The 24,996-nt window shown below is 43.2% G+C and overlaps 1 protein-coding gene across 4 annotated transcripts in view; it reads left to right on the top strand.

Moving 5' to 3' along the window:
• The window catches only part of GABRG3 (gamma-aminobutyric acid type A receptor subunit gamma3), a 568,731-nt gene that overhangs the window by 119,437 nt on the left and 424,298 nt on the right, over positions 1 to 24,996 (top strand). For 2 of the 4 annotated variants that reach the window (XM_073995285.1, XM_045395169.3), the window contains exon 1: positions 1,885 to 2,264. The exons of the other annotated variants lie outside the window; for them this stretch is intronic. The gene's annotated coding sequence lies outside the window, so the exon portion shown is untranslated. Of the gene's footprint in view, positions 1 to 1,884; positions 2,265 to 24,996 lie in introns of those variants that run through there. 4 annotated transcript variants of the gene reach the window in all.

Here is a 24,996-nt window from a genome sequence, read left to right as displayed (position 1 = left end):
GACAGGCTGCTTGTGTCAGACCACCTGGGGGTGCTGGCCGCAGAGCCGTTCACAGAACAGTATCTGTGCACTCACAGGGTTGACACTTGAACGTGTGGGCCAAGATGACTTTGAAAAAGGACATGTAAACATGCCACATGGTGCTAAAGTCTTTGTGGAAAAGTAAAGCAGGAAAAGGAAATGAGGGCCTGAGGTGTGTGCCTGTCAGGGTGAACATGTGTATGCATGTGAGTGCGTGAGATTGTGCTGTGCATGCATCTGTGTGTGCATATGTGGTGTGCTGTGGAGAGTGTGTATGTGTGTGGGTGTGTACATGTATGTGTGTGGTGTGTACATGTACTTGTGCTTGTGATTGTGGTGTGCTGTAGTGTGGCGTGTGTATATGTAGGTACATGTGTGTATGAATGTGTGATGTGTGTATATATGTGTGTGATTATGTGGTGTGTGTGCATGTGTATGTCAGTGTATGTGTGGGTTATATATGCGTGTATGTGTATGTGTTGTGGAATGTGTGTGTATGTGAATGTGAGTGCGTGTGTGAGATTGCAGTGTGCCGTGGAGTGCATGTGTATGTGTGTGGGGTGCTGTGGAGTGTGTGTGCATGTGTATGTTTGTGTTTAATGTGCGGTGTGCATGGTGTGCTGTGGGGTGTGTGTGCATGTGTGTGGTGTGCTATGGTGTGTATGTGTGATGTGCTGTGGTGTGCTGTGGAGTGTGTGTGCATGTGCGTGAGGTGCCATGGTTGTGTGTGTGCATGTGTATATAAGTGTGTGTTATGCTGTGTATATAAGTGTGTGTGTGATATGCTGTGTATATGTGATGTGTGTGCATGTGTATATGTGTGTGTGGTGTGCCATGGTTGTGTGTGTGCATGTGTATATAACTGTGTGTGTTATGCTGTGTATATAAGTGTGTGATATGCTGTGTATATGTGATATGTGTGTGTATGTGTGTGTGTGGTGTGCTGCAGTGTATGTGTGTGATGTGCCGTGGTTGTGTGTGCATCTGTATATAAGTGTGTGTGGGTGTGATATGCTGTGTATATGTGTGTATGATATGCTGTGTATGTGATATATGTGTGCATGTGTATATAAGTGTGTGTGGGTGTGATATGCTGTGTATATGTGTGTGTGATATGCTGTGTATATGTGATGTGTGTGCATGTGTTTATGTGTGTGTGGTGTGCTGCAGTGTATGTGTGTGATATGCCATGGTTGTGTATGTGCATGTGTATGTAAGTGTGTGTGGGTGTGATATGCTGTGTATATAAGTGTATGTGTGATATGCTGTGTATGTGATATGTGTGCATGTGTGTTATGCTGTGTATATGTGTGTGATATGCTGTGATGTGATACGTGTGTGCGTGTGTGTGGTGTGCTGCAGTGTATGTGTGTGATGTGCCGTGGTTGTGTGTGCATGTGTATATAAGTGTGTGTGGGTGTGATATGCTGTGTATATAAGTGTATGTGTGATATGCTGTGTATGTGTATGATATGCTGTGTATAGGTGATATGTCTGTGCATGTGTATATGTGTGTGTGGTGTGCTGCAGTGTGTGTGTGATGTGCCGTGGTTGTGTGTGCATGTGTATGTGTGTGTGGGTGTGATATGATATGCTGTGTATATGTGATATGCGTGTGCATGTGTATATGTGTGTGTGAGATATGCTGTGTATAGGTGATATGTGTGTGCATGTGTGTATGTCTGTGTGGTGTGCTGCAGTGTATGTGTGTGAGATGTGCCGTGGTTGTGTGTGCATGCATGTGTGTGGAGAGGCCTGAAGCAGCCGAGGCCGTGGGAGGGTCTGGAGAGGCAGCCTTGCCGCCGGCGTGCGTTTCTTAGACGGGGCGCGGTGCGTTCTGGGAGCGCTGGGGGCGGGGTGGGCGCGGGGGCCGACGGGAGACGGGGGAGAGGCCGCAGTGGGAGGTGGTGGATAAAGCTGGGTTCCTGGTTCCGGCGCCTGGAGGGCCGGGGGAAGCCCTAGGAGAAGGAAAGGGTGCGCTCTTCAGAGGCAGACGCTGGTGGGAGGCAGGGCCGGGGGCCTTCCTCTGGCGGGGGCCGCGTGCGGGGCAGGCTGGGGGTGACCGCGGCCTGTGTGAGGGCGTCACGCTGCTGTGAAGAACTGAGACGGGGCAACCGACGCGGGAAAGGGGTTTCGTTGGCTCCCAGCGCGCAGGCCGGACGGCGTGACTGGGAGGCCTCGGGAAACTCCGTCGTGGCGGAAAAAGGCGATCACGTGGCGGGAGAGCACGAGCCCCGGAGAAGGTAAACAACCCGAGGACGCACTATGGCGAGCGGCGTGGGGGGAGGGGGAAACCGCCGCCACGTTCCAGGAACCTCCCACCCGGCCCCTCGCAGTTTGGGTGTGGGTGAGATTTGGGTGACGACCCGGAGCCAAGCCCTGTGAGTGCCGGACGCGGCCGGGCTGCACTTTGCCGTGGAGGACTCTGAGGGTAGACGGGGTGAGCCGTAGGGGGGGCGCACGGGGAGAATCACAGCCTTGGCTGGGGTGGAGGGGAGCGGGGCTGTGCCGGGTCCAGGGCAGCGAAGCCGGATGAACACGGGAGAGCCTGGGGGTCTCAGGCTGGCTGGTGCCGGGCTCTGGAGCCCCGAGCAGGGCGTCTGAGAGCAGAATGTCGGTTCGCAAGGCCTGGGCGATGACGAGGAGCAAGGCACATCCTCGGGAAGATAAGAGCGGGGGCCATAGGGCAGGAAGGACCCTGGAAGGACCAGACTTGTGGGTGCAAAGAATGGAAGCAGGGCCTTGGGGTCAGGAGGAGCCGCAGGGAAGGCGGAACGGTGGCCACGCGTTGGGGAATCAGCTGCGGAACCCACAGAGCGCGAGATTCCCTTGGATTGGAGAGGGCAGCCCGTCTGCAGGCAACCGGGAAAAGCGAGGTGGACGTGCTGCCTGCAGTCCCTATGGTATAGACACTTTGGGAAGAGGGTGCAGGCTGCTGTGTCCTCTGTGGGGAGCACACCAGAGGTTTCTTGTCCACATTCTGAGTCTAGTCTCTAGGGCAGCCTGGCATTAGCATGGTTCAGTCACCTCCCCAGGTGACTCTAGGGTACAGCCGGGGTCCATAGCCCTGGAACTAGACTCAGAGTTGAAGGCAGTTCCGAGACATGTGTTTGCACAGGACTCTACCGTGTGTGACCGTAGTAGCAGCCCCTGCCAGGCCTCAGGGTGGGAGGGGGAGAGAGGCTCTTGGATTGGAGACCCCCGAGGGTAGGGCACAGTGGCAGATCATGCAAGAAGGCTGTGGACATGTGGAGGGAGGACATCTTGCCAGGAGGGCAAACACTCGTCTGCTTTCTGCCTCTGTGCATTTGTTCGTTCTGAATATTGCATGTGAATGAAATCCTATGCCATGTGGCTTCCCTCTTGTGACTGGCTTCTTTCACTCAGCATCATATTCTCAAAGATCATCCATGCTGTACCCCGTGTCAGTACTTCATTCCTTTTCATGGCTTCATAGTATTCCACTGTATGGATATGCCACATTGTGTGTGTCCATTCATCTGTTGATGGACGTTTTAGTTGTTTTCACCTTTTGGCCGTTTTACATAGAACTGCTGTGAACATCAGTGTACAAGTTTTTGTTTGAACACCTGTTTTTTCAGTTCTTTCGTGTATAGACAGGTAGTCCCTGACTTAAGATTTTTTGACTTTACAATGGAGGGAAAGCACTACACACTCAGTAGAAACTGTACTTTTGAGTACCCATGTAACCATTCTGTTTTTCACTTTCAATAAATTACATGTGATATTCAACACTTTATTATAAAGTAGGTTTTATGTTAGATTATTTTGCCCAACTATAGGCTAATAAAGTGCTCTGAGCATGTTTAAGGTAGGCTAGACTAAGCTATGATGTTTGGTAGGTTAGTTGTGTTAAATGCATATTTTGCTTACAGTATTTTCAGCATATGGTGGGTTATCAGTAGGTGACCCCAGTGTAAGCTGAGCAGCACCTGCGTTTAGGAGTGGAATTGTGGGTCATATGGGAATTCTATGTTTAACTGATTGAGAGACTGCCAAAGTGTTTTCTATAGCAGCTGCAGCATTTTACAGTTCCACCAACAACCCATGAGGGTTCCGATTCCTCCACATCCTCTACAACACTTATTTAATTTTAGTTTCGTGGTCATCCTAGTGGCTGTAGAGGTGGTATGTGATTGTGTTTTTGATTTGCATTTTACTAATGAATCTAGGATGTCTTTCTATTTATTTGTGTTTTAAAAAAAGTTTCAACATTTGATAATTTTCAGTATACAAGACTTGTACTTCTTTGGCTAAAATTATTTGCGAAGTATTTTTGACTCTATTGTAAATGAAATAGTTTTCCTACTTTTGCTTATTGCTAGTGTGTTTCCTCTTCAGGCTTTTTATTGCTGGCATATGAAATCGGTGCAACTGATTTTTGATGAGTTGATTTTGTATCCTGCAACACTGCTGAATTTGTCTATTAGCTCTAACTGGGTGTGTTCTTATATTTTGTACATATGAGGGCATATGATATGTAAGCAAAGATAGTTTTATTTCTTCCTTTAAAATTTAGATGCCTTTTACTTATTTTTCTTGCCTGATTGCTCTGGCTGGAACTTCCTATAAAATGTTGCAAAAGAGGGCATACTTGTCTGGTTCCTGCTCTTAAGGGAGAAAGGGTGCAGTCTTGTCATTGAGTATGATGTCAGCTGCAGATTTCTCATACATACTTTTTATCATGTTGGGGAAGTTCTGTTTCTAGTTTATTGAGTTAATTTTTCATCAACAGATACTGTATTTTGTGAGTTCCTTTTTTGGTATCAATTGAATTGATCATTTTTTTCCTCTTCATTCTGTTAATGTGATGTATTGCATTAACTTTTGTATATTGAATGACTATTGCGTTTCTGGGATAAATCCCACTTGATCATGACATGTAATCCCTTAAATGCTCCTGGATTCAGTTTGCTAGCATTGTGTTAAAGATTTTTGCATATATATTCATAGGGGATATTGTTCTGTAGTTTTCTTTTCTTGCGATGTCTTTGCCTGGCTTTGTAATGATGACCTCATAGAAAGAGAAGTTTCCTCCTCTCCTATTTTTGGAAGAGTTTGAGAAGGACTGGTGTTGATTCTTCGTTAAATAGTTGGTAGGATTCCCAGAAAAGCTATCTGATCGTGGGCTTTTCTTTGCTGGAAAGTTTTGATCACTGATTCAACCTCGTTGCTTGCTCTAGATCTGTTCAGATTTTCCATTTTCTTTGTGAGTCAGTTCCCTGCAAACGTCTTTCCAGGGAAACCCCTGTCAGGTCGAAACCAACAAACGTGATTCCTTGGGTGTAAGATCCACTCTGCTGTTTCCAGAAATGTCCACGTGGAAACTCGGCCTGCCGTAGGGCAGAGCTACTACAAGCTGAAGTTCTGCAGTGTTCTCCTGCCCGGTTTCAGTGGCACATATTCCTTGGTTATTACCCCGTGACGGTCTTTCAGCATGCTGGTAAGGTTGATTCTGCCAGCTTTTGTCAAGTTTTCCAGCATTTCTTAGCAGGAACACCTCAGAGGTCCCTGCCTTACCACTTTTGCTGATGTCACACCTATTAAGTAAACTTTTCTTACACACTCGCGGTTTTATGAAACGATACTTCTTTTACTGTGGAGTTTAAAGATTCTCACCATTTTCTTCTCTCACCTGACCCTCTGATGTCCCATTCACCCCGGGCTTCTGTGTCTGGATCACAACAGCCATGTCCTTCTGTTATGACTTGGTTTACTAGTTTTTGACTTCCTTTCTGACAGAACTGGGGAATCTTTAGGGGGGATGGTCTCCCAGATTTGAGTCTTATAAATAATGTTTCTTTGTGTGCGTGCATTTCCAAATAAATGCAACTGAGGCAGGGCGTGTCTTTCACATTTTATTTCTCTGTTGTCTTATTTTTATGTGTCCATGTTCATCTCTCTGCTCTCCTCTCCCACTGTCTGAGACCTCACTGTGTAGCCCTGCCTGCCTTGGACGGTGGTTTGCTGTCAGGTAGCTGCTGTGTAAGGACCCACAGCACTCACACCTAATGGTTGTTCCTGTGTCTACAGCAACCAGCAGATGCTCTGGAGGCTCCATGTGGTGCTGTCCCGGGCTGCCGTGCAGCTGACCGTGCTTAATCTCGGGTGATTTAGTGCTGGAGAAAACAACAGGCAGGCCGGCCACTGAAAAATAGATGTGCTTATCAAATACTTGTTTTCTTTGTGTGCAAGTTGAATTACGGAGTTTTCAGAACAGGAAGGGCAGGACCTTTGAGATGACTTGCTCAATGTCTTCGTTTTACAAAATTAGGGAATTAAATTCACAAAAATCCATCAAGCAGCAGCTCTCTCCCTCCCAGGAGAGCATCCACCCTGCAGCCCCACATAATTGCCAGGATCTCCATCCACACGGTCTTCTTGGGTTTTCACTAGACCTGGTCTGGCAGCTGAGTTTGTAGATTCCTGCATGGCGCAGTCAAAGGAAACTGAGAAGGGGCCTCGTTCTCTAATGTGTGTTCCTGGCACACATCCCCAATCTGAACCCTACCCCATGGACTCCTCTAGACAGGCAGCCATTGGGATGAGAGAGAAGATCTCCTCTGGAACGGGTGGTCACTCAGAGAGTGCCTGAGCATTGTGTCCCTGGCACCTGGGGCTTGAAGCCAGCGAGGAAAGGAGTGTAAAATGAGAAGGGAACAGACCAGTGTCACATGTGGCTGGATTGGTGAGGTGGAGGCAGGAAAGCTGTGATGAAGTGGAGGGCTGTAGCCAGGCTGATTCAGCCACAGTCTGGCTCTGACACTGTGTGACAGTGGGCAGACCCTCACATGCCCTCCTCCTTGGTTTTCCCGTCTGTGCAATGGTGGTGATGATGATAATAGTCAGGAGTCCTGAGAAAAGCGTATGAAGCACTGAACAGTCCACTGGTGCTCTCTGAGAGTCAACTGTCATGACATTGTAAGTACTATTTGTTATGAGCTGCTAAGCCCTGTGGCTCCCTGCTGGAGTCGAGCACTCTGCTGTTCATATACACAAGGTCCAGTCCTGAGTGTGCGTTCTCTTGACCTCTAATGTTGATCCTCTGTTGGACATACAGAAAGATTGTGCATGGTCGTAGTTTTGATGTTTTTGTAAAAAGAAAGGCCCTTAAAATTTTTATTTTTAAAAATTTTAGAAAAATAACAGGCTGGAAAATTTTGGCAACAATATTTGGGCACTCAAGATAGAAACCCAATTTCCAGTGTGGTGGATGCTCTGTATGTCAAAGAGTGACATAAAGAGCCCCCAAAAAGGAACTTCAGAAGGCATTGACACTATTGCACCTTTTTAAATATCAAGGTCACTTCAGCGTGTAAATGGCCTCATGCCATACTTCATGCTGGGAGGCACACAGCACAGTGGCTCACAGTTTGGTCAGAATACCTGGTTTCAAAGCCAGTGCCATGGGACACCTTCTCAGCCCCATGACCCTGCACTTAAAAACTAAAGATGGTAATAGCAATATTAGTCCTCCTGCCGCTGTTCTATCACCTGACGTTGGTTTTATGCATGCAGATCACATTGCACAGTCTTTGGCACATGGGAGACACACAGTTACCCGTAGTGGCTGTGAGTGTTTACTCCATACAGCCCGCAGACCTGTATTAAGCTGGCTGCTTCCATGAGTCCCATCCTGGGTTCTGTGCCAAGGACTCAGGTGCTTGCCTTTTCCATTTTAGAGTGAAGGCCGCAGCAGTCAAGCCTTCAGAAGCTGCAGGGGTGAGCATTATTTCCTCATTACTCCTTTGGAGACCAGGGTCCAGAGAGCCTGAGGGCATCGTCCAAGGCATTTGGGGTGATGAGGGTTTCCAGATGAGGACTTTCAGGCTCTGCAGCTTTTTACTGCACCAGCTGCCTTCTTAAAAAGTTGTCTGCCTCCATGTTTGCAGTGTGCTTAGTCTAGAAAGCAGCGTCTCCCAGTCTCAGCCCCAGATAATAGATGATCTTGGTTTAATGTGTTTGGAGTGTGGCCGTACAGATGGGATTGACCTTCCTGGATTCTAAGAAAAGCTTCTGGGCCTAAGGAGGCCCAGATTCCTGGGACTCAGGAAACGTAAGTAGAGGGAAGCAGTTCTGCAGGGAGCAGGGAGAGCCTTCCCTCGGAACTGGGCCTGAGAGCAGTTATGTCACGTTGTGTTTATGCTGCACTCAAAAGATTTTTTTTTCTGGTTACAGAAAGATATTTATTGTTGAAATTTAAAAATATAGAAAAGCACAAGGAAGAAAAAATCCTAGATATTACCATTTACATTTTAGTATATAGTTTTCCCAATATACACATTATGACAACACACATACACAAAATTTACACAGAAAATAGCATTTTTCTAGCCTATTTTATATATAAGACACATCACAATTATCTGTGTCTACACCATGGTTTCTTTTCTTTACAGCTATGCCTCAAAGTTCTGCCTCAGTCTCTAAGCCTAATACGCTGTCCACCCTCTGAGAGGCAGCATCTCTGCAATTGAACAGGGCTGGATTGTCACCACGTTGATGTCTCCCATTGTCAGTTTTCTAAAAAAAATCACATTTCAGTAACAAATTCCACAAGGTCTTTGGACTTAGACTGTCTTGTCACCGTCATGTCAGCAGCGAACGGCTCAGGCCCCTGTGTGGCTGACTCTTGGCAAACTCTGTTGAGTGAAGGCATTTATATGGTTGTTTTGGCAAAAGTGCCTGGATTACAGAACTTTGCTATGGTATAAGAATTGGTAAATGCGTATGCAGACACACACATGCTTCTGTGATGATAAAGGAGAGTTCGGGAAATCAAGACACACCCCATCTACTTTCTTGAGACAGGTGTGGGAAACACACGGTTTCTCATCACAGTGATTTCCCGTGGGTAGGTCTCTGTCTCCATGTAGATGCTGGCGAGTGTGCTGGAAGGTGTGGTATCTCACAGCGAACTCCTTCCTCGTGGCATCACATGCTGTTGTCTCTCATAATTTAATTATTTGTAAAATTGTCCCACAATTTTTATAACCGAGTGTATACTCATCACTTCCTAGCAGAGAATGATGCCACAGCATGGGAGAGGAGACAAGTATCATCTGCTCCCCATTCTCTCACTGAACTTAGGTTTTTCTGTTGGGATGTTTTGCTTCAAGCAGCGAGAGACTGGGAATTTAGTGTCCTCCCAGCGGAGCGGAGCGCAGGAGGAGAGACCTGGTCTGGGAAGCACGTGCCTTCCTCCTGGCTCTGCCTGTTCTGACTTCCTCTTCCTCACCAACCCCAGTTTTCAGACATGGACGCCTGATCCCTTCTCTGCATGCAGAAACTGAGCTCCTCCTGGCTGCAGGATTTCCCTCAGGACCCTCCTTCCCTTCCTGGGCACCCACGACAACTCTCCCATTTCCAGCAGTTCAGCCCAACCTGGATTGTCGCATCTCATCAACAGCCACCATATGGTCAGCCTGGCAGGCTGCAGATCCTTGCGTTCGGAAATGCTCCAATTCATCACGTACAGTTCCCAGCAAAATAGAGCCAGTCAGCTCATACTAACTCATGACAAATTGTTCTTTCACGATTCACAGTGGGCACCATCACACAGAGCCGGCTCCTGGTTTCCGCGTGTCTTTTCCTCGTGTTTGTCATTTAGCTTAGCAAATATTTATTGAGCACAACTGCGTAGGGGCTCCAGGCTCAGCACTGCTGAGCATCCTGAGTGGAATCAGAGCAAGTCTCTGCCGCTCAGAAGCATCTAGTGCAGTAAAGGGGTGAAACATGTCCACAGATATCTGGGCAGCCAGATGAATCATTGTGCCTCTGCTGTGTTTTGCAGATCAGAGACAACTGTATCTTCCAGCAGAGAGATGATTCGCTAATTGCTCACCTTTGTTTGTGCTCACAGCTCATTCATCTTTGGTCTTTGAAGCCAGGGCTGCTGAGCTGGAAACTCAAATTGTCTTAGGACAAGGATCTCTGCACAAGGCATGAAATTGGAACCAGCATTTACCTTCTCATTGTCAGTAGCTCTGTGTAGCTACTTTTTTTAGTAGCTCATTTCATTTTTGTATCTTCCGGGAGGGACCAATAACTATAAGATACTAACTTCTGTTTGCATGTTTTTCAAATCTGGAACCAGTTTCCAATAATTAATACATTCACACTGGGTCAGAAAAGGGACAAGTTTTGGATCCTGTCCACCTTCTTTTTGCACTTGTTACTGTTTTTCTATTGCTGATGTGTCCAGCTCTACATGAAAGCACTTGGGAACCACACAAATGTGTTTCTTTTCTTTTTCTTTTCTTTTCTTTTTTCTTTTTCTTTTTGAGAACAAGTCTCACTCTGTTGCTCAAGACTGGAGTCCAGTGGCCTGATCTCGGCTCACTGCAACCTCTGCCTTCTGGGTTCAAGCAATACTCCTGCCTCAGCCTCCCAAGTAGCTGGGATTAAAGGAACGTGCCACCATACCTGGCTTTTTTTTTTTTTTTTGTATTTTTAGTAGAGACAGGGTTTCACCATGTTTGCCAGGCCGGTCTCAGACTCCTGACCTCAGGTGATCCTCCTTGCTTTGGCCTCCCAAAGTGCTGGGGTTACAGGTGTGAGCCACCGCGCCCGACCTTGAATGCGTTTCTAGTGTCAGTTCCTTCTACCAGACTTTGAGCTCTGGTGGGCAGATACTTGGAGATGCTGTCCTGCCGCCTGGCATGTAAGAAATGGAAGGGCAGAGGCAGCTGCCCAGAAAGGCTGCAGATGCTTTAAGGCAAGAGTGTGGGTTCCTGGGGACCCTGGGCACTTGGGGCTTAGAAAGACCGACCTGTTTTTCTGGGATTAGGAAGAAAGAGTATCTTCCCTGTAGACACAGCTCACCTCATTCACAACTTTTCCTGAGGCATGGAAAAATTTTAGTTATTTTTACTTCTCTCCTTCCCTCCTTCCTTCCCTCCTTCCTTCCCTCCCTCTTTTACTTCCTTTCTTTTTTCTCTCTCTTTTTCTTTCTTTCTTTCTTTCTCCTTATCTCTCCTTCCTTTTGCCAACACCTCCCAATCATTTTTGTCTTTCAGGATTGCAGCTTTAATTATAATATTCTCTAAATTTTCTGTTCACCCTACCGCAGAGATACTTAACTGGCGCGATTCTGTCTCCCACCTACCCAGTCCCCACTGCGAAGACTTTGGCAGTGACTGCAGGTGTTCTGCTGCTGCAGCCGTGGGGAGGTGTGCTACTGGCAGTGAGTGGGTCAAGGCCAGGCAGGCCACTCAGCAGCCTCAATATGCAGGAAAGGTCCCTCCCTAAGGATTATCTGGCCCAAAATGTCATACCGTCAAGGATTTGAGAAATGCTGCCCTGGAGAATAAGGATATCCACGATAAATTACATTATGATAATATTGTGAGCCTGCTGTCATTATTAGCTAATTTTTTTTCTTCTTAAATCTATTATCCTTTTTTTTAATCAGATGTGTTATAAGAAGAGAAGGAATTAAAAGAAAAAAGAAAGAAACTGTAGCAATAAAGTCCTGGGTAACATAAAGAGTTAGGCCTGAATGATTTGGAGTTATCACAATTTTAGTGTTTTAAATTTTTGTTAATATGCTCTGAAAACATAGGAAGAGAAGATTCAGTCTTTTAAAAAATACTGTATGTTGGCCAGGCATGGTGGCTTATATCTGTAATGCCAGCACTTTGAGAGGCCAAGGCGAGTGGGTCAGCTGAAGTCAAGAGTTCAAGACCAGCCTCACCAACATGGTGAAACACCATCTCTACTAAAAATACAAAAACTAGCCAGGCATGGTGACAGGCGCCTGTAGTCCTAGCTACTCAGGAGGAGACGGGAGAATTGCTTGACCCTGGGAGGCAGAGGTTGCGGTGAGCTGAGAGTGCACCACTGCACTCCAGCCAGTGTGACAGACAGAGACTCTGGCTCAAAAAACCAAACCAAACCAAACCAAACACACACACACACACACACACACACACACACACACAAAACTGAATGTCAGTATCTCAGGACCTAATTTTGAAGATATATTTTCCTTTTTTTAAAGCCAACTTGATTTGGGCATTAGGAAGAGGAAATATTTTGTTAGTTTTTAAATAAGAAGTTTGACAAAGTTGTCATCAAAATTATTTTAGAAAGAGTTTGAGCCTTCCCTAAACCTGTTCCAGGATTTAGTACTAAAAGTCTCCTAAGTCTAGTAGGACAAGCAAAGTCTCTACTTGTTCAAGTAAATTAGAAATTCTTGCAGAATTCATATGTGGCAAATTACCATATGGGAAATGACAAAAAGAAATGATTCAAGAAACCTAAAAATCCTCCATATACTAGATAAAATGTGTCATACTTTTATCTAGCGTGGCACAGAGTCTTCTAGTGCCAGTCAAGATGGAGCTGCCCCTTTGCTCTTGGTTTCCTCTTAGGACCAGAAGTCCCTGGTCATGACGAAACAAGCCAGCACAGGAAAAGAAGAAGGTGGATTGCCTGGGGACCTTGGGACTTAAGGGACAACATAGGATGAGTTAGCCCCAGTCCCGTAATATGTCTGAAGTGCCAAGGATGTGATCAAAACTCACTTGACAAACAGCAGAACAGGAAAGACACCCTTGAATAAGAGAATGAAATGAGCTTTGCCAACAGCAAGATGAATGAGTTGTTGATTATCGGGCAAAATATGTAGTATGCAGAGAAAATACTTAGACAATAACATCTGAATAATGAGACGGTGAAAGGATCTAAATGGAAGTAGGTTTTCTACACTTCACTCAAAGTGCTAAGCCACTCTGATGACAGTAGACTGTGGTAAGTTGTTGTGTTACTTGCTTGGGCTGCCATAACCAAGTACCACAGACTGGGCGCTTTATTTTCTCACTGTTCTGGAGGCTGGAAGTTCAAGATCATCAGATTTGGTGCCTTCTGAGGTCTCTCTCCTTGGCTCATAGCTGGCTGTTGTCTTCTTATGTCTTCGCGTGGTTTCCCCTGTTTGTTTGTGCCTGTGTTCAAATTTTCTCTTCTTACAATTTTTCTTTTCATATTAGATTAGAACCTACCCTAGTGGCCTCATTTTAACATCATCACCTCTTTAAAGACCCAATTTCCAAATTCATGACATTCTAAAGTGCTGGGGGTAGGACTTCAACATTTGAATTTTGAAGGGACACAATTCAGCCCCTACCATTTATGTATTCATATTGTAATATCCAGAGCAACCACAAAGAAAACTATAAGTCATATACTAAAAACACTATAAATAAAACAAAAAATCCCATAAAATGTTTAAGAATCCCTGGAAAGATAAGAAAAGAGAAATAGAATGAGAAACAAAGGGGAAGAAAACACAAAAAACACCAGCCATCAATATGAGCAATGAAACCTGGTATATCCCAGTACGGGGTGGAGCAAGATGGCCGAATAGGAACAGCTCCAGTCTCCAACTCCCAGCGCGAGCGACACAGAAGACGGGTGATTTCTGCATTTTCAACTGAGGTACTGGGTTCATCTCACTAGGGAGTGCCGGACAATCGGTGCTGGTCAGCTGCTGCAGCCCGACCAGCGAGAGCTGAAGCAGGGTGAGGCATCGCCTCACCTGGGAAGCGCAAGGGGAAAGGGACTCCCTTTTCCTAGCCAGGGGAAGAGAGACACACAACACCTGGAAAATCGGGTAACTCCCACCCCAATACTGCGCTTTAAGCAAATAGGCACACCAGGAGATTATATCCCACACCTGGCCGGGAGAGTCCCACGCCCACGGAGCCTCCCTCATTGCTAGCACAGCAGTCTGTGATCTAACCGCAAGGCAGCAGCGAGGCTGGGGGAGGGGCGCCCGCCATTGCTGAGGCTTAAGTAGGTAAACAAAGCCGCTGGGAAGCTCGAACTGGGTGGAGCTCACAGCAGCTCAAGGAAACCTGCCTGTCTCTGTAGACTCCACCTCTGGGGACAGGGCACAGATAAACAACAAAAGCAGCAGAAACCTCTGCAGACCTAAATGACTCTGTCTGACAGCTTTGAAGAGAGCAGTGGATCTCCCAACACGGAGGTTGAGATCTGAGAAGGGACAGACTGCCTGCTCATGTGGGTCCCTGACCCCTGAGTAGCCTAACTGGGAGACATCCCCCACTAGGGGCAGTCTGACACCCCACACCTCACAGGGGGGAGTACACCCCTGAGAGGAAGCCTCCAAAGCAAGAATCAGACAGGTACACTCGCTGTTCAGCAATATTCTATCTTCTGCAGCCTCTGCTGCTGACACCCAGGCAAACAGGGTCTGGAGTGGACCTCAAGCAATCTCCAGCAGACCTACAGCTGAGGGTCCTGACTGTTAGAAGGAAAACTATCAAACAGGAAGGACACCTACACCAAAACCCCATCAGTATGTCACCATCATCACCAAAGACCAGAGGCAGATAAAACCACAAAGATGGGGGAAAAGCAGGGCAGAAAAGCTGGAAATTCAAAAAATAAGAGCACAACTCCCCTGGCAAAGGAGCGCAGCTCATCGCCAGCAACGGATCAAAGCTTGACGGAGAATGACTTTGACGAGATGAGAGAAGAAGGCTTTAGTCCATCAAACTTCTCAGAGCTAAAGGAAGAATTACGTACCCAGCGCAAAGAAACTAAAAATCTTGAAAAAAATGTGGAAGAATTGATGGCTAGAGTAATTAATGCAGAGAAGGTCATAAACGAAATGAAAGAGATGAAAACCATGACACGAGAAATACGTGACAAATGCACAAGCTTCAGTAACCGACTCGATCAACTGGAAGAAAGAGTATCAGCGATGGAGGATCAAATGAATGAAATGAAGCGAGAAGAGAAACCAAAAGAAAAAAGAAGAAAAAGAAATGAACAAAGCCTGCAAGAAGTATGGGATTATGTAAAAAGACCAAATCTACTTCTGATTGGGGTGCCTGAAAGTGAGGGGGAAAATGGAACCAAGCTTCAGGATATCATCCAGGAGAACTTCCCCAACCTAGTAGGGCAGGCCAACATTCAAATCCAGGAAATACAGAGAACGCCACAAAGATACTCCTCGAGAAGAGCAGCTCCAAGACACATAATTGTCAGATTCACCAAAGTTGAAATGAAGGAAAAAATCTTAAGGGCAGCCAGAGAGAAAGGTCGGGTTACCCACAAAACACAAAGGGAAGCCCATCAGACTAACAGCAGATCTCTCGGCAGAAACTCTACAAGCCAGAAGAGAGTGGGGGCCAATATTCAACATTCTTAAAGAAAAGAATTTTAAACCCAGAATTTCATATCCAGCCAAACTAAGTTTCATAAGTGAAGGAGAAATAAAATCCTTTACAGATAAGCAAATGCTTAGAGATTTTGTCACCACTAGGCCTGCCTTACAAGAGACCCTGAAGGAAGCACTCAACATGGAAAGGAACAACTGGTACCAGCCATTGCAAAAACATGCCAAAATGTAAAGACCATCGAGGCTAGGAAGAAACTGCATCAACTAACGAGCAAAATAACCAGTTAATATCATAATGAGAGGATCAAGTTCACACATAACAATATTAACCTTAAATGTAAATGGATTAAATGCTCCAATTAAAAGACACAGACTGGCAAACTGGATAAAGAGTCAAGACCCATCAGTCTGCTGTATTCAGGAGACCCATCTCACACGCAGAGACATACATAGACTCAAAATAAAGGGATGGAGGAAGATTTACCAAGCAAATGGAGAACAAAAAAAAGCAGGGGTTGCAATACTAGTCTCTGATAAAACAGACTTTAAACCATCAAAGATCAAAAGAGACAAAGAAGGCCATTACATAATGGAAAAGGGATCAATTCAACAGGAAGAGCTAACTATCCTAAATATATATGCACCCAATACAGGAGCACCCAGATTCATCAAGCAAGTCCTTAGAGACTTACAAAGAGACTTAGACTCCCATACAATAATAATGGGAGACTTCAGCACTCCACTGTCAACATTAGACAGATCAACGAGACAGAAAGTTAACAAGGATATCCAGGAATTGAACTCATCTCTGCAGCAAGCAGACCTAATAGACATCTATAGAACTCTCCACCCCAAATCAACAGAATATACATTCTTCTCAGCACCACATCACACTTATTCCAAAATTGACCACATAATTGGAAGTAAAGCACTCCTCAGCAAATGTACAAGAACAGAAATTATAATAAACTGTCTCTCAGACCACAGTGCAATCAAACTAGAACTCAGGACTAAGAAACTCAATCAAAACCGCTCAACTACATGGAAACTGAACAACCTGCTCCTGAATGACTACTGGGTACATAACGAAATGAAGGCAGAAATAAAGATGTTCTTTGAAACCAATGAGAACAAAGATACAACATACCAGAATCTCTGGTACACATTTAAAGCAGTGTGTAGAAGGAAATTTATAGCACTAAATGCCCACAAGAGAAAGCAGGAAAGATCTAAAATTGACACTCTAACATCACAATTAAAAGAACTAGAGAAGCAAGAGCAAACACATTCGAAAGCTAGCAGAAGGCAAGAAATAACTAAGATCAGAGCAGAACTGAAGGAGATAGAGACACAAAAAACCCTCCAAAAAATCAATGAATCCAGGAGTTGGTTTTTTTAAAAGATCAACAAAATTGACAGACCGCTAGCAAGACTAATAAAGAAGAAAAGAGAGAAGAATCAAACAGACGCAATAAAAAATGATAAAGGGGATATCACCACCGACCCCACAGAAATACAGACTACCATCAGAGAATACTATAAACACCTCTACGCAAATAAACTGGAAAATCTAGAAGAAATGGATAATTTCCTGGACACTTACACTCTTCCAAGACTAAACCAGGAAGAAGTTGAATCCCTGAATAGACCAATAGCAGGCTCTGAAATTGAGGCAATAATTAATAGCCTACCAACGAAAAAAAGTCCAGGACCAGATGGATTCACAGCTGAATTCTACCAGAGGTACAAGGAGGAGCTGGTACCATTCCTTCTGAAACTATTCCAATCAATAGAAAAAGAGGGAATCCTCCCTAACTCATTTTATGAGGCCAACATCATCCTGATACCAAAGCCTGGCAGAGACACAACAAAAAAAGAGAATTTTAGACCAATATCCCTGATGAACATCGATGCAAAAATCCTCAATAAAATACTGGCAAACTGGATTCAGCAGCACATCAAAAAGCTTATCCACCATGATCAAGTGGGCTTCATCCCTGGGATGCAAGGCTGGTTCAACATTCGCAAATCAATAAACAATCCAGCATATAAACAGAACCAAAGACAAGAACCACATGATTATCTCAATAGATGCAGAAAAGGCTTTTGACAAAATTCAACAGCCCTTCATGCTAAAAACGCTCAATAAATTCGGTATTGATGGAACGTACCTCAAAATAATAAGAGCTATTTATGTCAAATGCACAGCCAATATCATACTGAATGGGCAAAAACTGGAAAAATTCCCTTTGAAAACTGGCACAAGACAGGGATGCCCTCTCTCACCACTCCTATTCAACATAGTGTTGGAAGTTCTGGCTAGGGCAATCAGGCAAGAGAAAGAAATCAAGGGTATTCAGTTAGGAAAAGAAGGTCAAATTGTCCCTCTTTGCAGATGACATGATTGTATATTTAGAAAACCCCATTGTCTCAGCCCAAAATCTCCTTAAGCTGATAAGCAACTTCAGCAAAGTCTCAGGATACAAAATTAATGTGCAGAAATCACAAGCATTCTTATACACCAGTAACAGACAAACAGAGAGCCAAATCAGGAATGAACTTCCATTCACAATTGCTTCAAAGAGAATCAAATACCTAGGAATCCAACTTACAAGGGATGTAAAGGACCTCTTCAAGGAGAACTACAAACCACTGCTCAGTGAAATCAAAGAGGACACAAACAAATGGAAGAACATACCATGCTCATGGATAGGAAGAATCCATATTGTGAAAATGGCCATACTGCCCAAGGTTATTTATAGATTCAATGCCATCCCCATCAAGCTACCAACGAGTTTCTTCACAGAATTGGAAAAAACTGCTTTAAAGTTCATATGGAACGAAAAAAGAGCCCACATCTCCAAGACAATCCTAAGTCAAAAGAACAAAGCTGGAGGCATCACGCTACCTGACTTCAAACTATACTACAAGGCTACAGTAACCAAAACAGCATGGTACTGGTACCAAAACAGAGATATAGACCAATGGAACAGAACAGAGTCCTCAGAAATAATACCACACATCTACAGCCATCTGATCTTTGACAAACCTGAGAGAAACAAGAAATGGGGAAAGGATTCCCTATTTAATAAATGGTGCTGGGAAAATTGGCTAGCCATAAGTAGAAAGCTGAAACTGGATCCTTTCCTTACTCCTTATACGAAAATTAATTCAAGATGGATTAGAGACTTAAATGTTAGACCTAATACCATAAAAATCCTAGAGGAAAACCTAGGTAGTACCATTCAGGACATAGGCGTGGGCAAAGACTTCATGTCTAAAACACCAAAAGCAATGGCAGCAAAAGCCAAAATTGACAAATGGGATCTCATTAAACTGAAAAGCTTCTGCACAGCAAAAGAAACTACCATCAGAGTGAACAGGCAACCTACAGAATGGGAGAAAATTTTTGCAATCTACTCATCTGACAAAGGGCTAATATCCAGAACCTACAAAGAACTCAAACAAATTTACAAGAAAAAAACAAACAACCCCACCAAAAAGTGGGCAAAGGATATGAACAGACATTTCTCAAAAGAAGACATTCATACAGCCAACAGACACATGAAAAAATGCTCTTCATCACTGGCCATCAGAGAAATGCAAATCAAAACCACAATGAGATACCATCTCACACCAGTTAGAATGGCGATCATTAAAAAGTCAGGAAACAGCAGGTGCTGGGGAGGATGTGGAGAAATAGGAACACTTTTACACTGTTGGTGGGAACATGTAAACTAGTTCAACCATTATGGAAAACAGTATGGCGATTCCTCAAGGATCTAGAACTAGATGTACCATATGACCCAGCCATCCCATTACTGGGTATATACCCAAAGGATTATAAATCATGCTGCTATAAAGACACATGCACACGTATGTTTATTGCGGCACTATTCACAATAGCAAAGACTTGGAATCAACCCAAATGTCCATCAGTGACAGACTGGATTAAGAAAATGTGGCACATATACACCATGGAATACTATGCAGCCATAAAAAAGGATGAGTTTGTGTCCTTTGTAGAGACATGGATGCAGCTGGAAACCATCATTCTTAGCAAACTGTCACAAGAACAGAAAACCAAACACTGCATGTTCTCACTCATAGGTGGGAACTGAACAATGAGATCACTTGGACTTAGGAAGGGGAACATCACACACTGGGGCCTATCATGGGGAGGGGGGAGGGGGGAGGGATTGCATTGGGAGTTATACCTGATGTAAATGACGAGTTGATGGGTGCAGCACAGCAACATGGCACAAGTATACATATGTAACAAACCTGCACGTTATGCACATGTACCCTAGAACTTAAAGTATAAAAAAAAAAAAAAAAAAACCTGGTATATCACTATAGATTTTACAGCCACTAAAGGGATACTTTGAGAATACTGGAAGACTTTTAACTTATACATTTGATACTATTCTAAAAATCAGAATTGGCCAGGCACGGTGGCTGATGTCTGTAATCCCAGCACTTTGGGAGGATGAAGCGGGCAGATCATGACATCAAGAGTTCGAGACCAGCCTGGTTAACAGGGTGAAACCCTGTCTCTACTAAAAATACAAAAAAAATTAGCTGGATGTGGTGATGCGTGCCTGTAGTCTCAGCTACTGGGGAGAATGGCTTGAACCCAGAAAGTGGAGGTTGGAGTGAACTGAGATTGTGGTACTGCACTCCAGCCTGGGTGACAGAGCAAGACCTTGTCTCAGAAAATAAAAAAGAAAGAAAAAAAAAAAAGTCAGAATTAATGAACCAGTTTTAAAAAATCCACTATTCACCAAAAAAAAGAAAGAAAAGTAGAAACCTGAATATTCTTATAACGATTAAGTAATTGAATTAGTAATTAATGTTCCCAAAAAAGAAATCTTGAGTTTTATATGGTGTAACTGGAGAATTTTACCAGTCAGCTAAAGAAGAATTAACACCAATTTTACAAAATATCTTCTAGAGAGCAGAAGAAACATTCCCCATCATTTTCTTATGAAGCTAATATTACCTGATACCAAAACCAGATAAAGAGAGTATAAAAAAGAAAAACAACAGAGCAGTTTCTTTCGTGAACTTACATCCAAAAATCCTCAACAAATATTAGCAAATAGAATCCTGCAAAGTATAAAAGAATTACACATCATGACCAGGTGGGATTTATTTCTGATATAGAAGGTTGATTTAGCTTTCAAAGTCCATCTGTGTGATCCACTATATTACAAGCAAAAGAAAAAAAAGTCATACAACTATAGCATTTGATGCGAAAATGTGTTTGACAAAATGTAATACTTATTCATGATTAAAAAAAAAAAAAACCTCTCAGGAAACTAAGAATAGGGAAAACTTCCTCAGCTTGATACTAAGCATCTACAAAAGGCACACAGGCTACAGCTAGCATCAAACTTGATGTGAAAGACTGAGGACCGGGAACAAGGCGGGGATGTGTGGCTTCACTGTCGCTTTCCATGTCGCAGTGGAGTCCCAGCACCTGCATGTGGCGAGAAGAAGCCATAAAAAGCATGTAAATTGGCAAGAGTAAAATAAGTGTCCCAATTTACAGATAACCTGATTGTCTACATGAAAATCACGAGGAATCTACCAGATACTCCTAGGACTCATGAGTTCAGCAAGGTCTCTGGATAAAAGGTTATCACCCAAATTCAGTTGCATTTGTATATAATAGCAAAAATCATGTGAAAACTAAAATTAAAAATTTAATAGTTTTTATAGTTGCTTCAGAAAATGAAATGCTTAAGTATAAATCTAACAAATAGGTACAGAATCTATTAATATATGCTGAAAATTATAAAATGCAAATGAAAGAAAGCAGAGAAGCCCTAGGTAAATGGAGAGATATATTTGTTCATGGATTGGAAGATTTAACATAGTAAAGACGTCAATTTTTCCTTACTTGATCTGCAGGTTTAATGCATCTCCTACCAAAATCCAGACAAGCTTATTTGAAAATTTTCACAGAACAGTACAAGACCTAGAATAGCTGAAACAATTTTGAAAAAGAAGAATGAAATTGGAAGAATTAGTGTGCCTGATTTCAAGCTATATTATATAGCTACATAATCAAGACAGTGTGGTGTATGGCAGAGGAATAGACACATAGATCTGAATGGAGAATCCAGAAATAAACCCATGCAGTTACATCAACCTGTTTTCTGACAAAAGCGCAAGAGTAATTCAATGGAGGAAGAACGCACTGGAACAACTGGGCTTCCACAGACAAAACAAAAACAAAACAACACCCTAGACCAGGGTGTCCAATCTCGGCTTCCCTGGGCCACACTGGAAGACCACACACTGTCTTAGACCACACATAAAATGCACTAATAGTAACGATAACAGATGAGCTAAAAAAATGAAAAAAAATCTCATAATGTTTTAAGAAAGTTTATGAATTTGTGTTGGGCTGCATTCAAAGCCATCGTGGGCTGCATGCGGCCTATGGGCCGCCAGTGGGACAAGCTTGCCCGAGACTTTAACCTGACGCCCTATACAAAAATCAACCAAAAATGAAATGTAAAAGATGTACCGTGTCTGACTTCTCTACACCCATGTGACCCAAGCCACGCCATCATGGACCCCGCTGATGTGGGATATCTTCCAAAGTGGATCAGCAGTCCTGAGCTCCGTGTGTCAGCACGGCCCGGGAGTCCCACGATACACATGGGCGGCTGCCAGCGTTAGGAGCTGGGAGAGCCAGTCAATTCATTTCGGTCTTAAGAACATAAAATTCTGAAAATTGCCGTGTTCTACACAGTTTTAGAAATGAGTGGTTTTTGTTGTGACTTGCTTCTTTCTTTGAGGATTTGGAAATAACTAACCAGGATTTCCATGAGGGAGGTAGAAACTCAAACTGGGCTCTGAAAACGGATTAGGAGGCCTCTTCCTTCTGAGGAGAGGTGTTCAGATAAATGCCTGGGCTCCATGATAACAATAATAACAACAGGTCATAATACTAATATTACGTTTTTATATAATCGTGCTTGGTGACAACCTCTGTGCTTTTGGCTCACTGGGAGAGAGGATTTTCTATTATGGTCAAGGGGACTGCATTTGTTACTTAAAGTCTATTTGATAAATGTATGGAATCTTTGGCTGAGGATTATTCCGTGGTCACATAACTATAAAGAAACTGCTTTCTTCACTATGTGCTTCAGAAATATGATGCTATGGGTTGAATTACAGTATTTCCACCATACAACTATGAGCTTACTACTTCTAATAAAAGTACTAAGAAGTAATAGATTTTAATACCCACTAAGTGTCATATGTGTGATTAATATCTTATTCATCGACATAAGTATATAATTTGTATGTGTTGGTACTTTGTCTTCCATAGTACTCCCCCAAGTACTACCTGCATTAAAAACCAACCATGTCTTAACTATTGAAAACTCCAGGAAGAACACATAAAACCGCCACTGATAAAAATGATGTAGCTCTATTTCTTATGAATGCTTTGTTTAATTGTTTTGGATTGTTACCCTGTAAATAGTTTAACATGGGGATTATGCCTTCAGCATTCAGGTTTGTGAATTATGAAACTAGTCTTAGTCATAATCTTTCTTAGTTCTCAGATTTAAAAGGTATTGTGATCTGTATGAAGTTGATGCTGGAGCAACACACTCCACCATGCTCCACAGGTGCTCTTGGAAGGTTCTGGGCCTGCCCAGAAGCCTTACCTCTTCTTTGATGTATACATATTTTCCCTGTACCGACAACCCACTCCTCAGGAATGGCTCCCTATTTTGTTCAGGTGTTAATAATGTTGGAAAGGTAAACCCTTTGCAGTTGGATGCTCAAGTAAATGCCACTCCCCAGGCACAGTTAAAGTAGGTGAGTCTGAACCATGGACCTCTGGGCATCCCCACAGCAAGTCCACTCAGGGTCCACAGCAGGTCCAGCTAGGGTGGCCAGTCTGCTGGCTCCAGACCGTACAGGGTTTGCCCCCGCAGCTGCAGGGAGTCAGAAGCAACAGAACCACCTTTATAAATACCAAAGCTTGGTTAGGGAGCATGGAGAAGAGAAAAGCAAAATTAATCCCTCCCCTTTCCCTTTAAGTGGTTTTTTTCACTTTTAAGATTACAAACATTTTACACGTCCATTGTAACAAGCATACCATACAGTGGTCTATTAAAGACAGTGAATTTACCTTTCCATTCCTTGTTCTCTCTCACCCACCCAAGGTGACTGATATCAATAGCTTGGGGTGTATCCACCCACAGTTTTCTAGCTGCTCTTATAAATGCCTTCAACTATAGAATTATACACCTTTCAAATGACTGCCTTCTAAATGCTCTTTTGACGTATCTGTTTCCTATGGTGAGGATTTTCTTTAATAGTTAGTGGGAAGATAAATAAGCACTTGTATTAATGAACAAAAGGCTGACCCAACCAGAACCCTATGGAACTGTGCTGCCCGATATTTGGAAATTACCAAGGTGAGGTAGTTTCATTGTACCTTACTTGCTTATCGAGGTCATAGAAAATGAAATGTCTCTTGCCTTTTAGTGTTTCAAGAAGAGAAAATTTACTCTTAATGACATGTGAAGTCACTTAAAAAATATTAGCTTCTATTTTTAGGATGTTTAGCTATTCTACCTCAAAACAATTTCACTAATTTTATTTCTATTTCACATTTTCTCATTTCTGCTCATGGCAATTGGCTGAATCAGTGGTACCAGCCAGGACAGATGAATTTAAATCGACCAAGTGCTGTTGCCTTCCAGAGGCGTGGCATGGGTCAGTCATGGCCAAAGTGGCGCTGTGATTTTGAGTATGAATGTAGATGCTACCTGTCCAGTCTTAGTAGGATGTGGACTTTAAGATTTTGTGTTTGTTTATTGGTTGGTTTGTTGTAGTTTTGTGTATGGATTTTATTGAAACTATTCTCTCATTCACTCACTCCCAAGGAAACACTGTTATGTGGTATGTCTAGTGGCGTGCTATGCATTTGTTCTACAGACACCAACGAGGCATGGTTTAGGTCGCCTGGCTTCAGTGGGTGTCCTGCTCATAACTTTTTCTTTTGCCTCATGATACTTTAAATGAGCTGATCTGCCTAGGTAGGAACAAAAGCCCCGGGTACTGTTCGTTTCCTTAGTTGAATCAAAGACAGACTGCAGTGCACTGAAATACAACTGCCTGGGATCACACAAGACAGAGAAAGCCGTGGTAACAAATCAGAGAATTTTCCTCCACTGTTGTCTACATGGAACTATACATTTTTCAAACCTTTTAAAAGAATTGGGAGAACCAGAGGAAACAGATAGAATAATTTTATATTAAATGGCAGACATAAGCCCTAACATGTCAATAATCACTTTAAGTGTAAATAATCAAAATACACCAATCAAAAAGTAGAGATTGGCAGAGTGGATTAAAACATTCAAAAAATTTCAAATGACAACTATATGCTGTTTACAAGAAGCCCACTAAAATTTAAATAATATAGGTAGGTTGAAAGTAAAAGAATGGAAAAAGATATGCCATGTAAATATTAATTAAAATTTTAAAAATAGGAGAGGCTATGGTAATATTCAGTGATGTGAAATTCAGAGTAAAGAAACAAAGATGAAGAGGAACATTACATAATGATAAAAGGATCGATTCACCAGGAAGACACAATGATCCTAAATGTGTATACATCAAGCAACAGAGCCTCAAAATACATGAAGCAAAAACTGATTAAACTGAAAGAAGAAATTTATAAATATATAATTATACTTGGAAAAGGTATAGTAGTGTATACTTGACAATTCTACAAAATTGTCAAGCAGATTTGATCAGCCAATCAG

The sequence above is a fragment of the Macaca fascicularis genome, chromosome 7, assembly GCF_037993035.2.
Source record: "Macaca fascicularis isolate 582-1 chromosome 7, T2T-MFA8v1.1".
In the NCBI taxonomy this organism is placed as follows: domain Eukaryota; kingdom Metazoa; phylum Chordata; class Mammalia; order Primates; family Cercopithecidae; genus Macaca; species Macaca fascicularis.
Note: the sequence above shows the minus strand (reverse complement) of the source record. Positions and strands in the feature narration are given on the sequence as shown.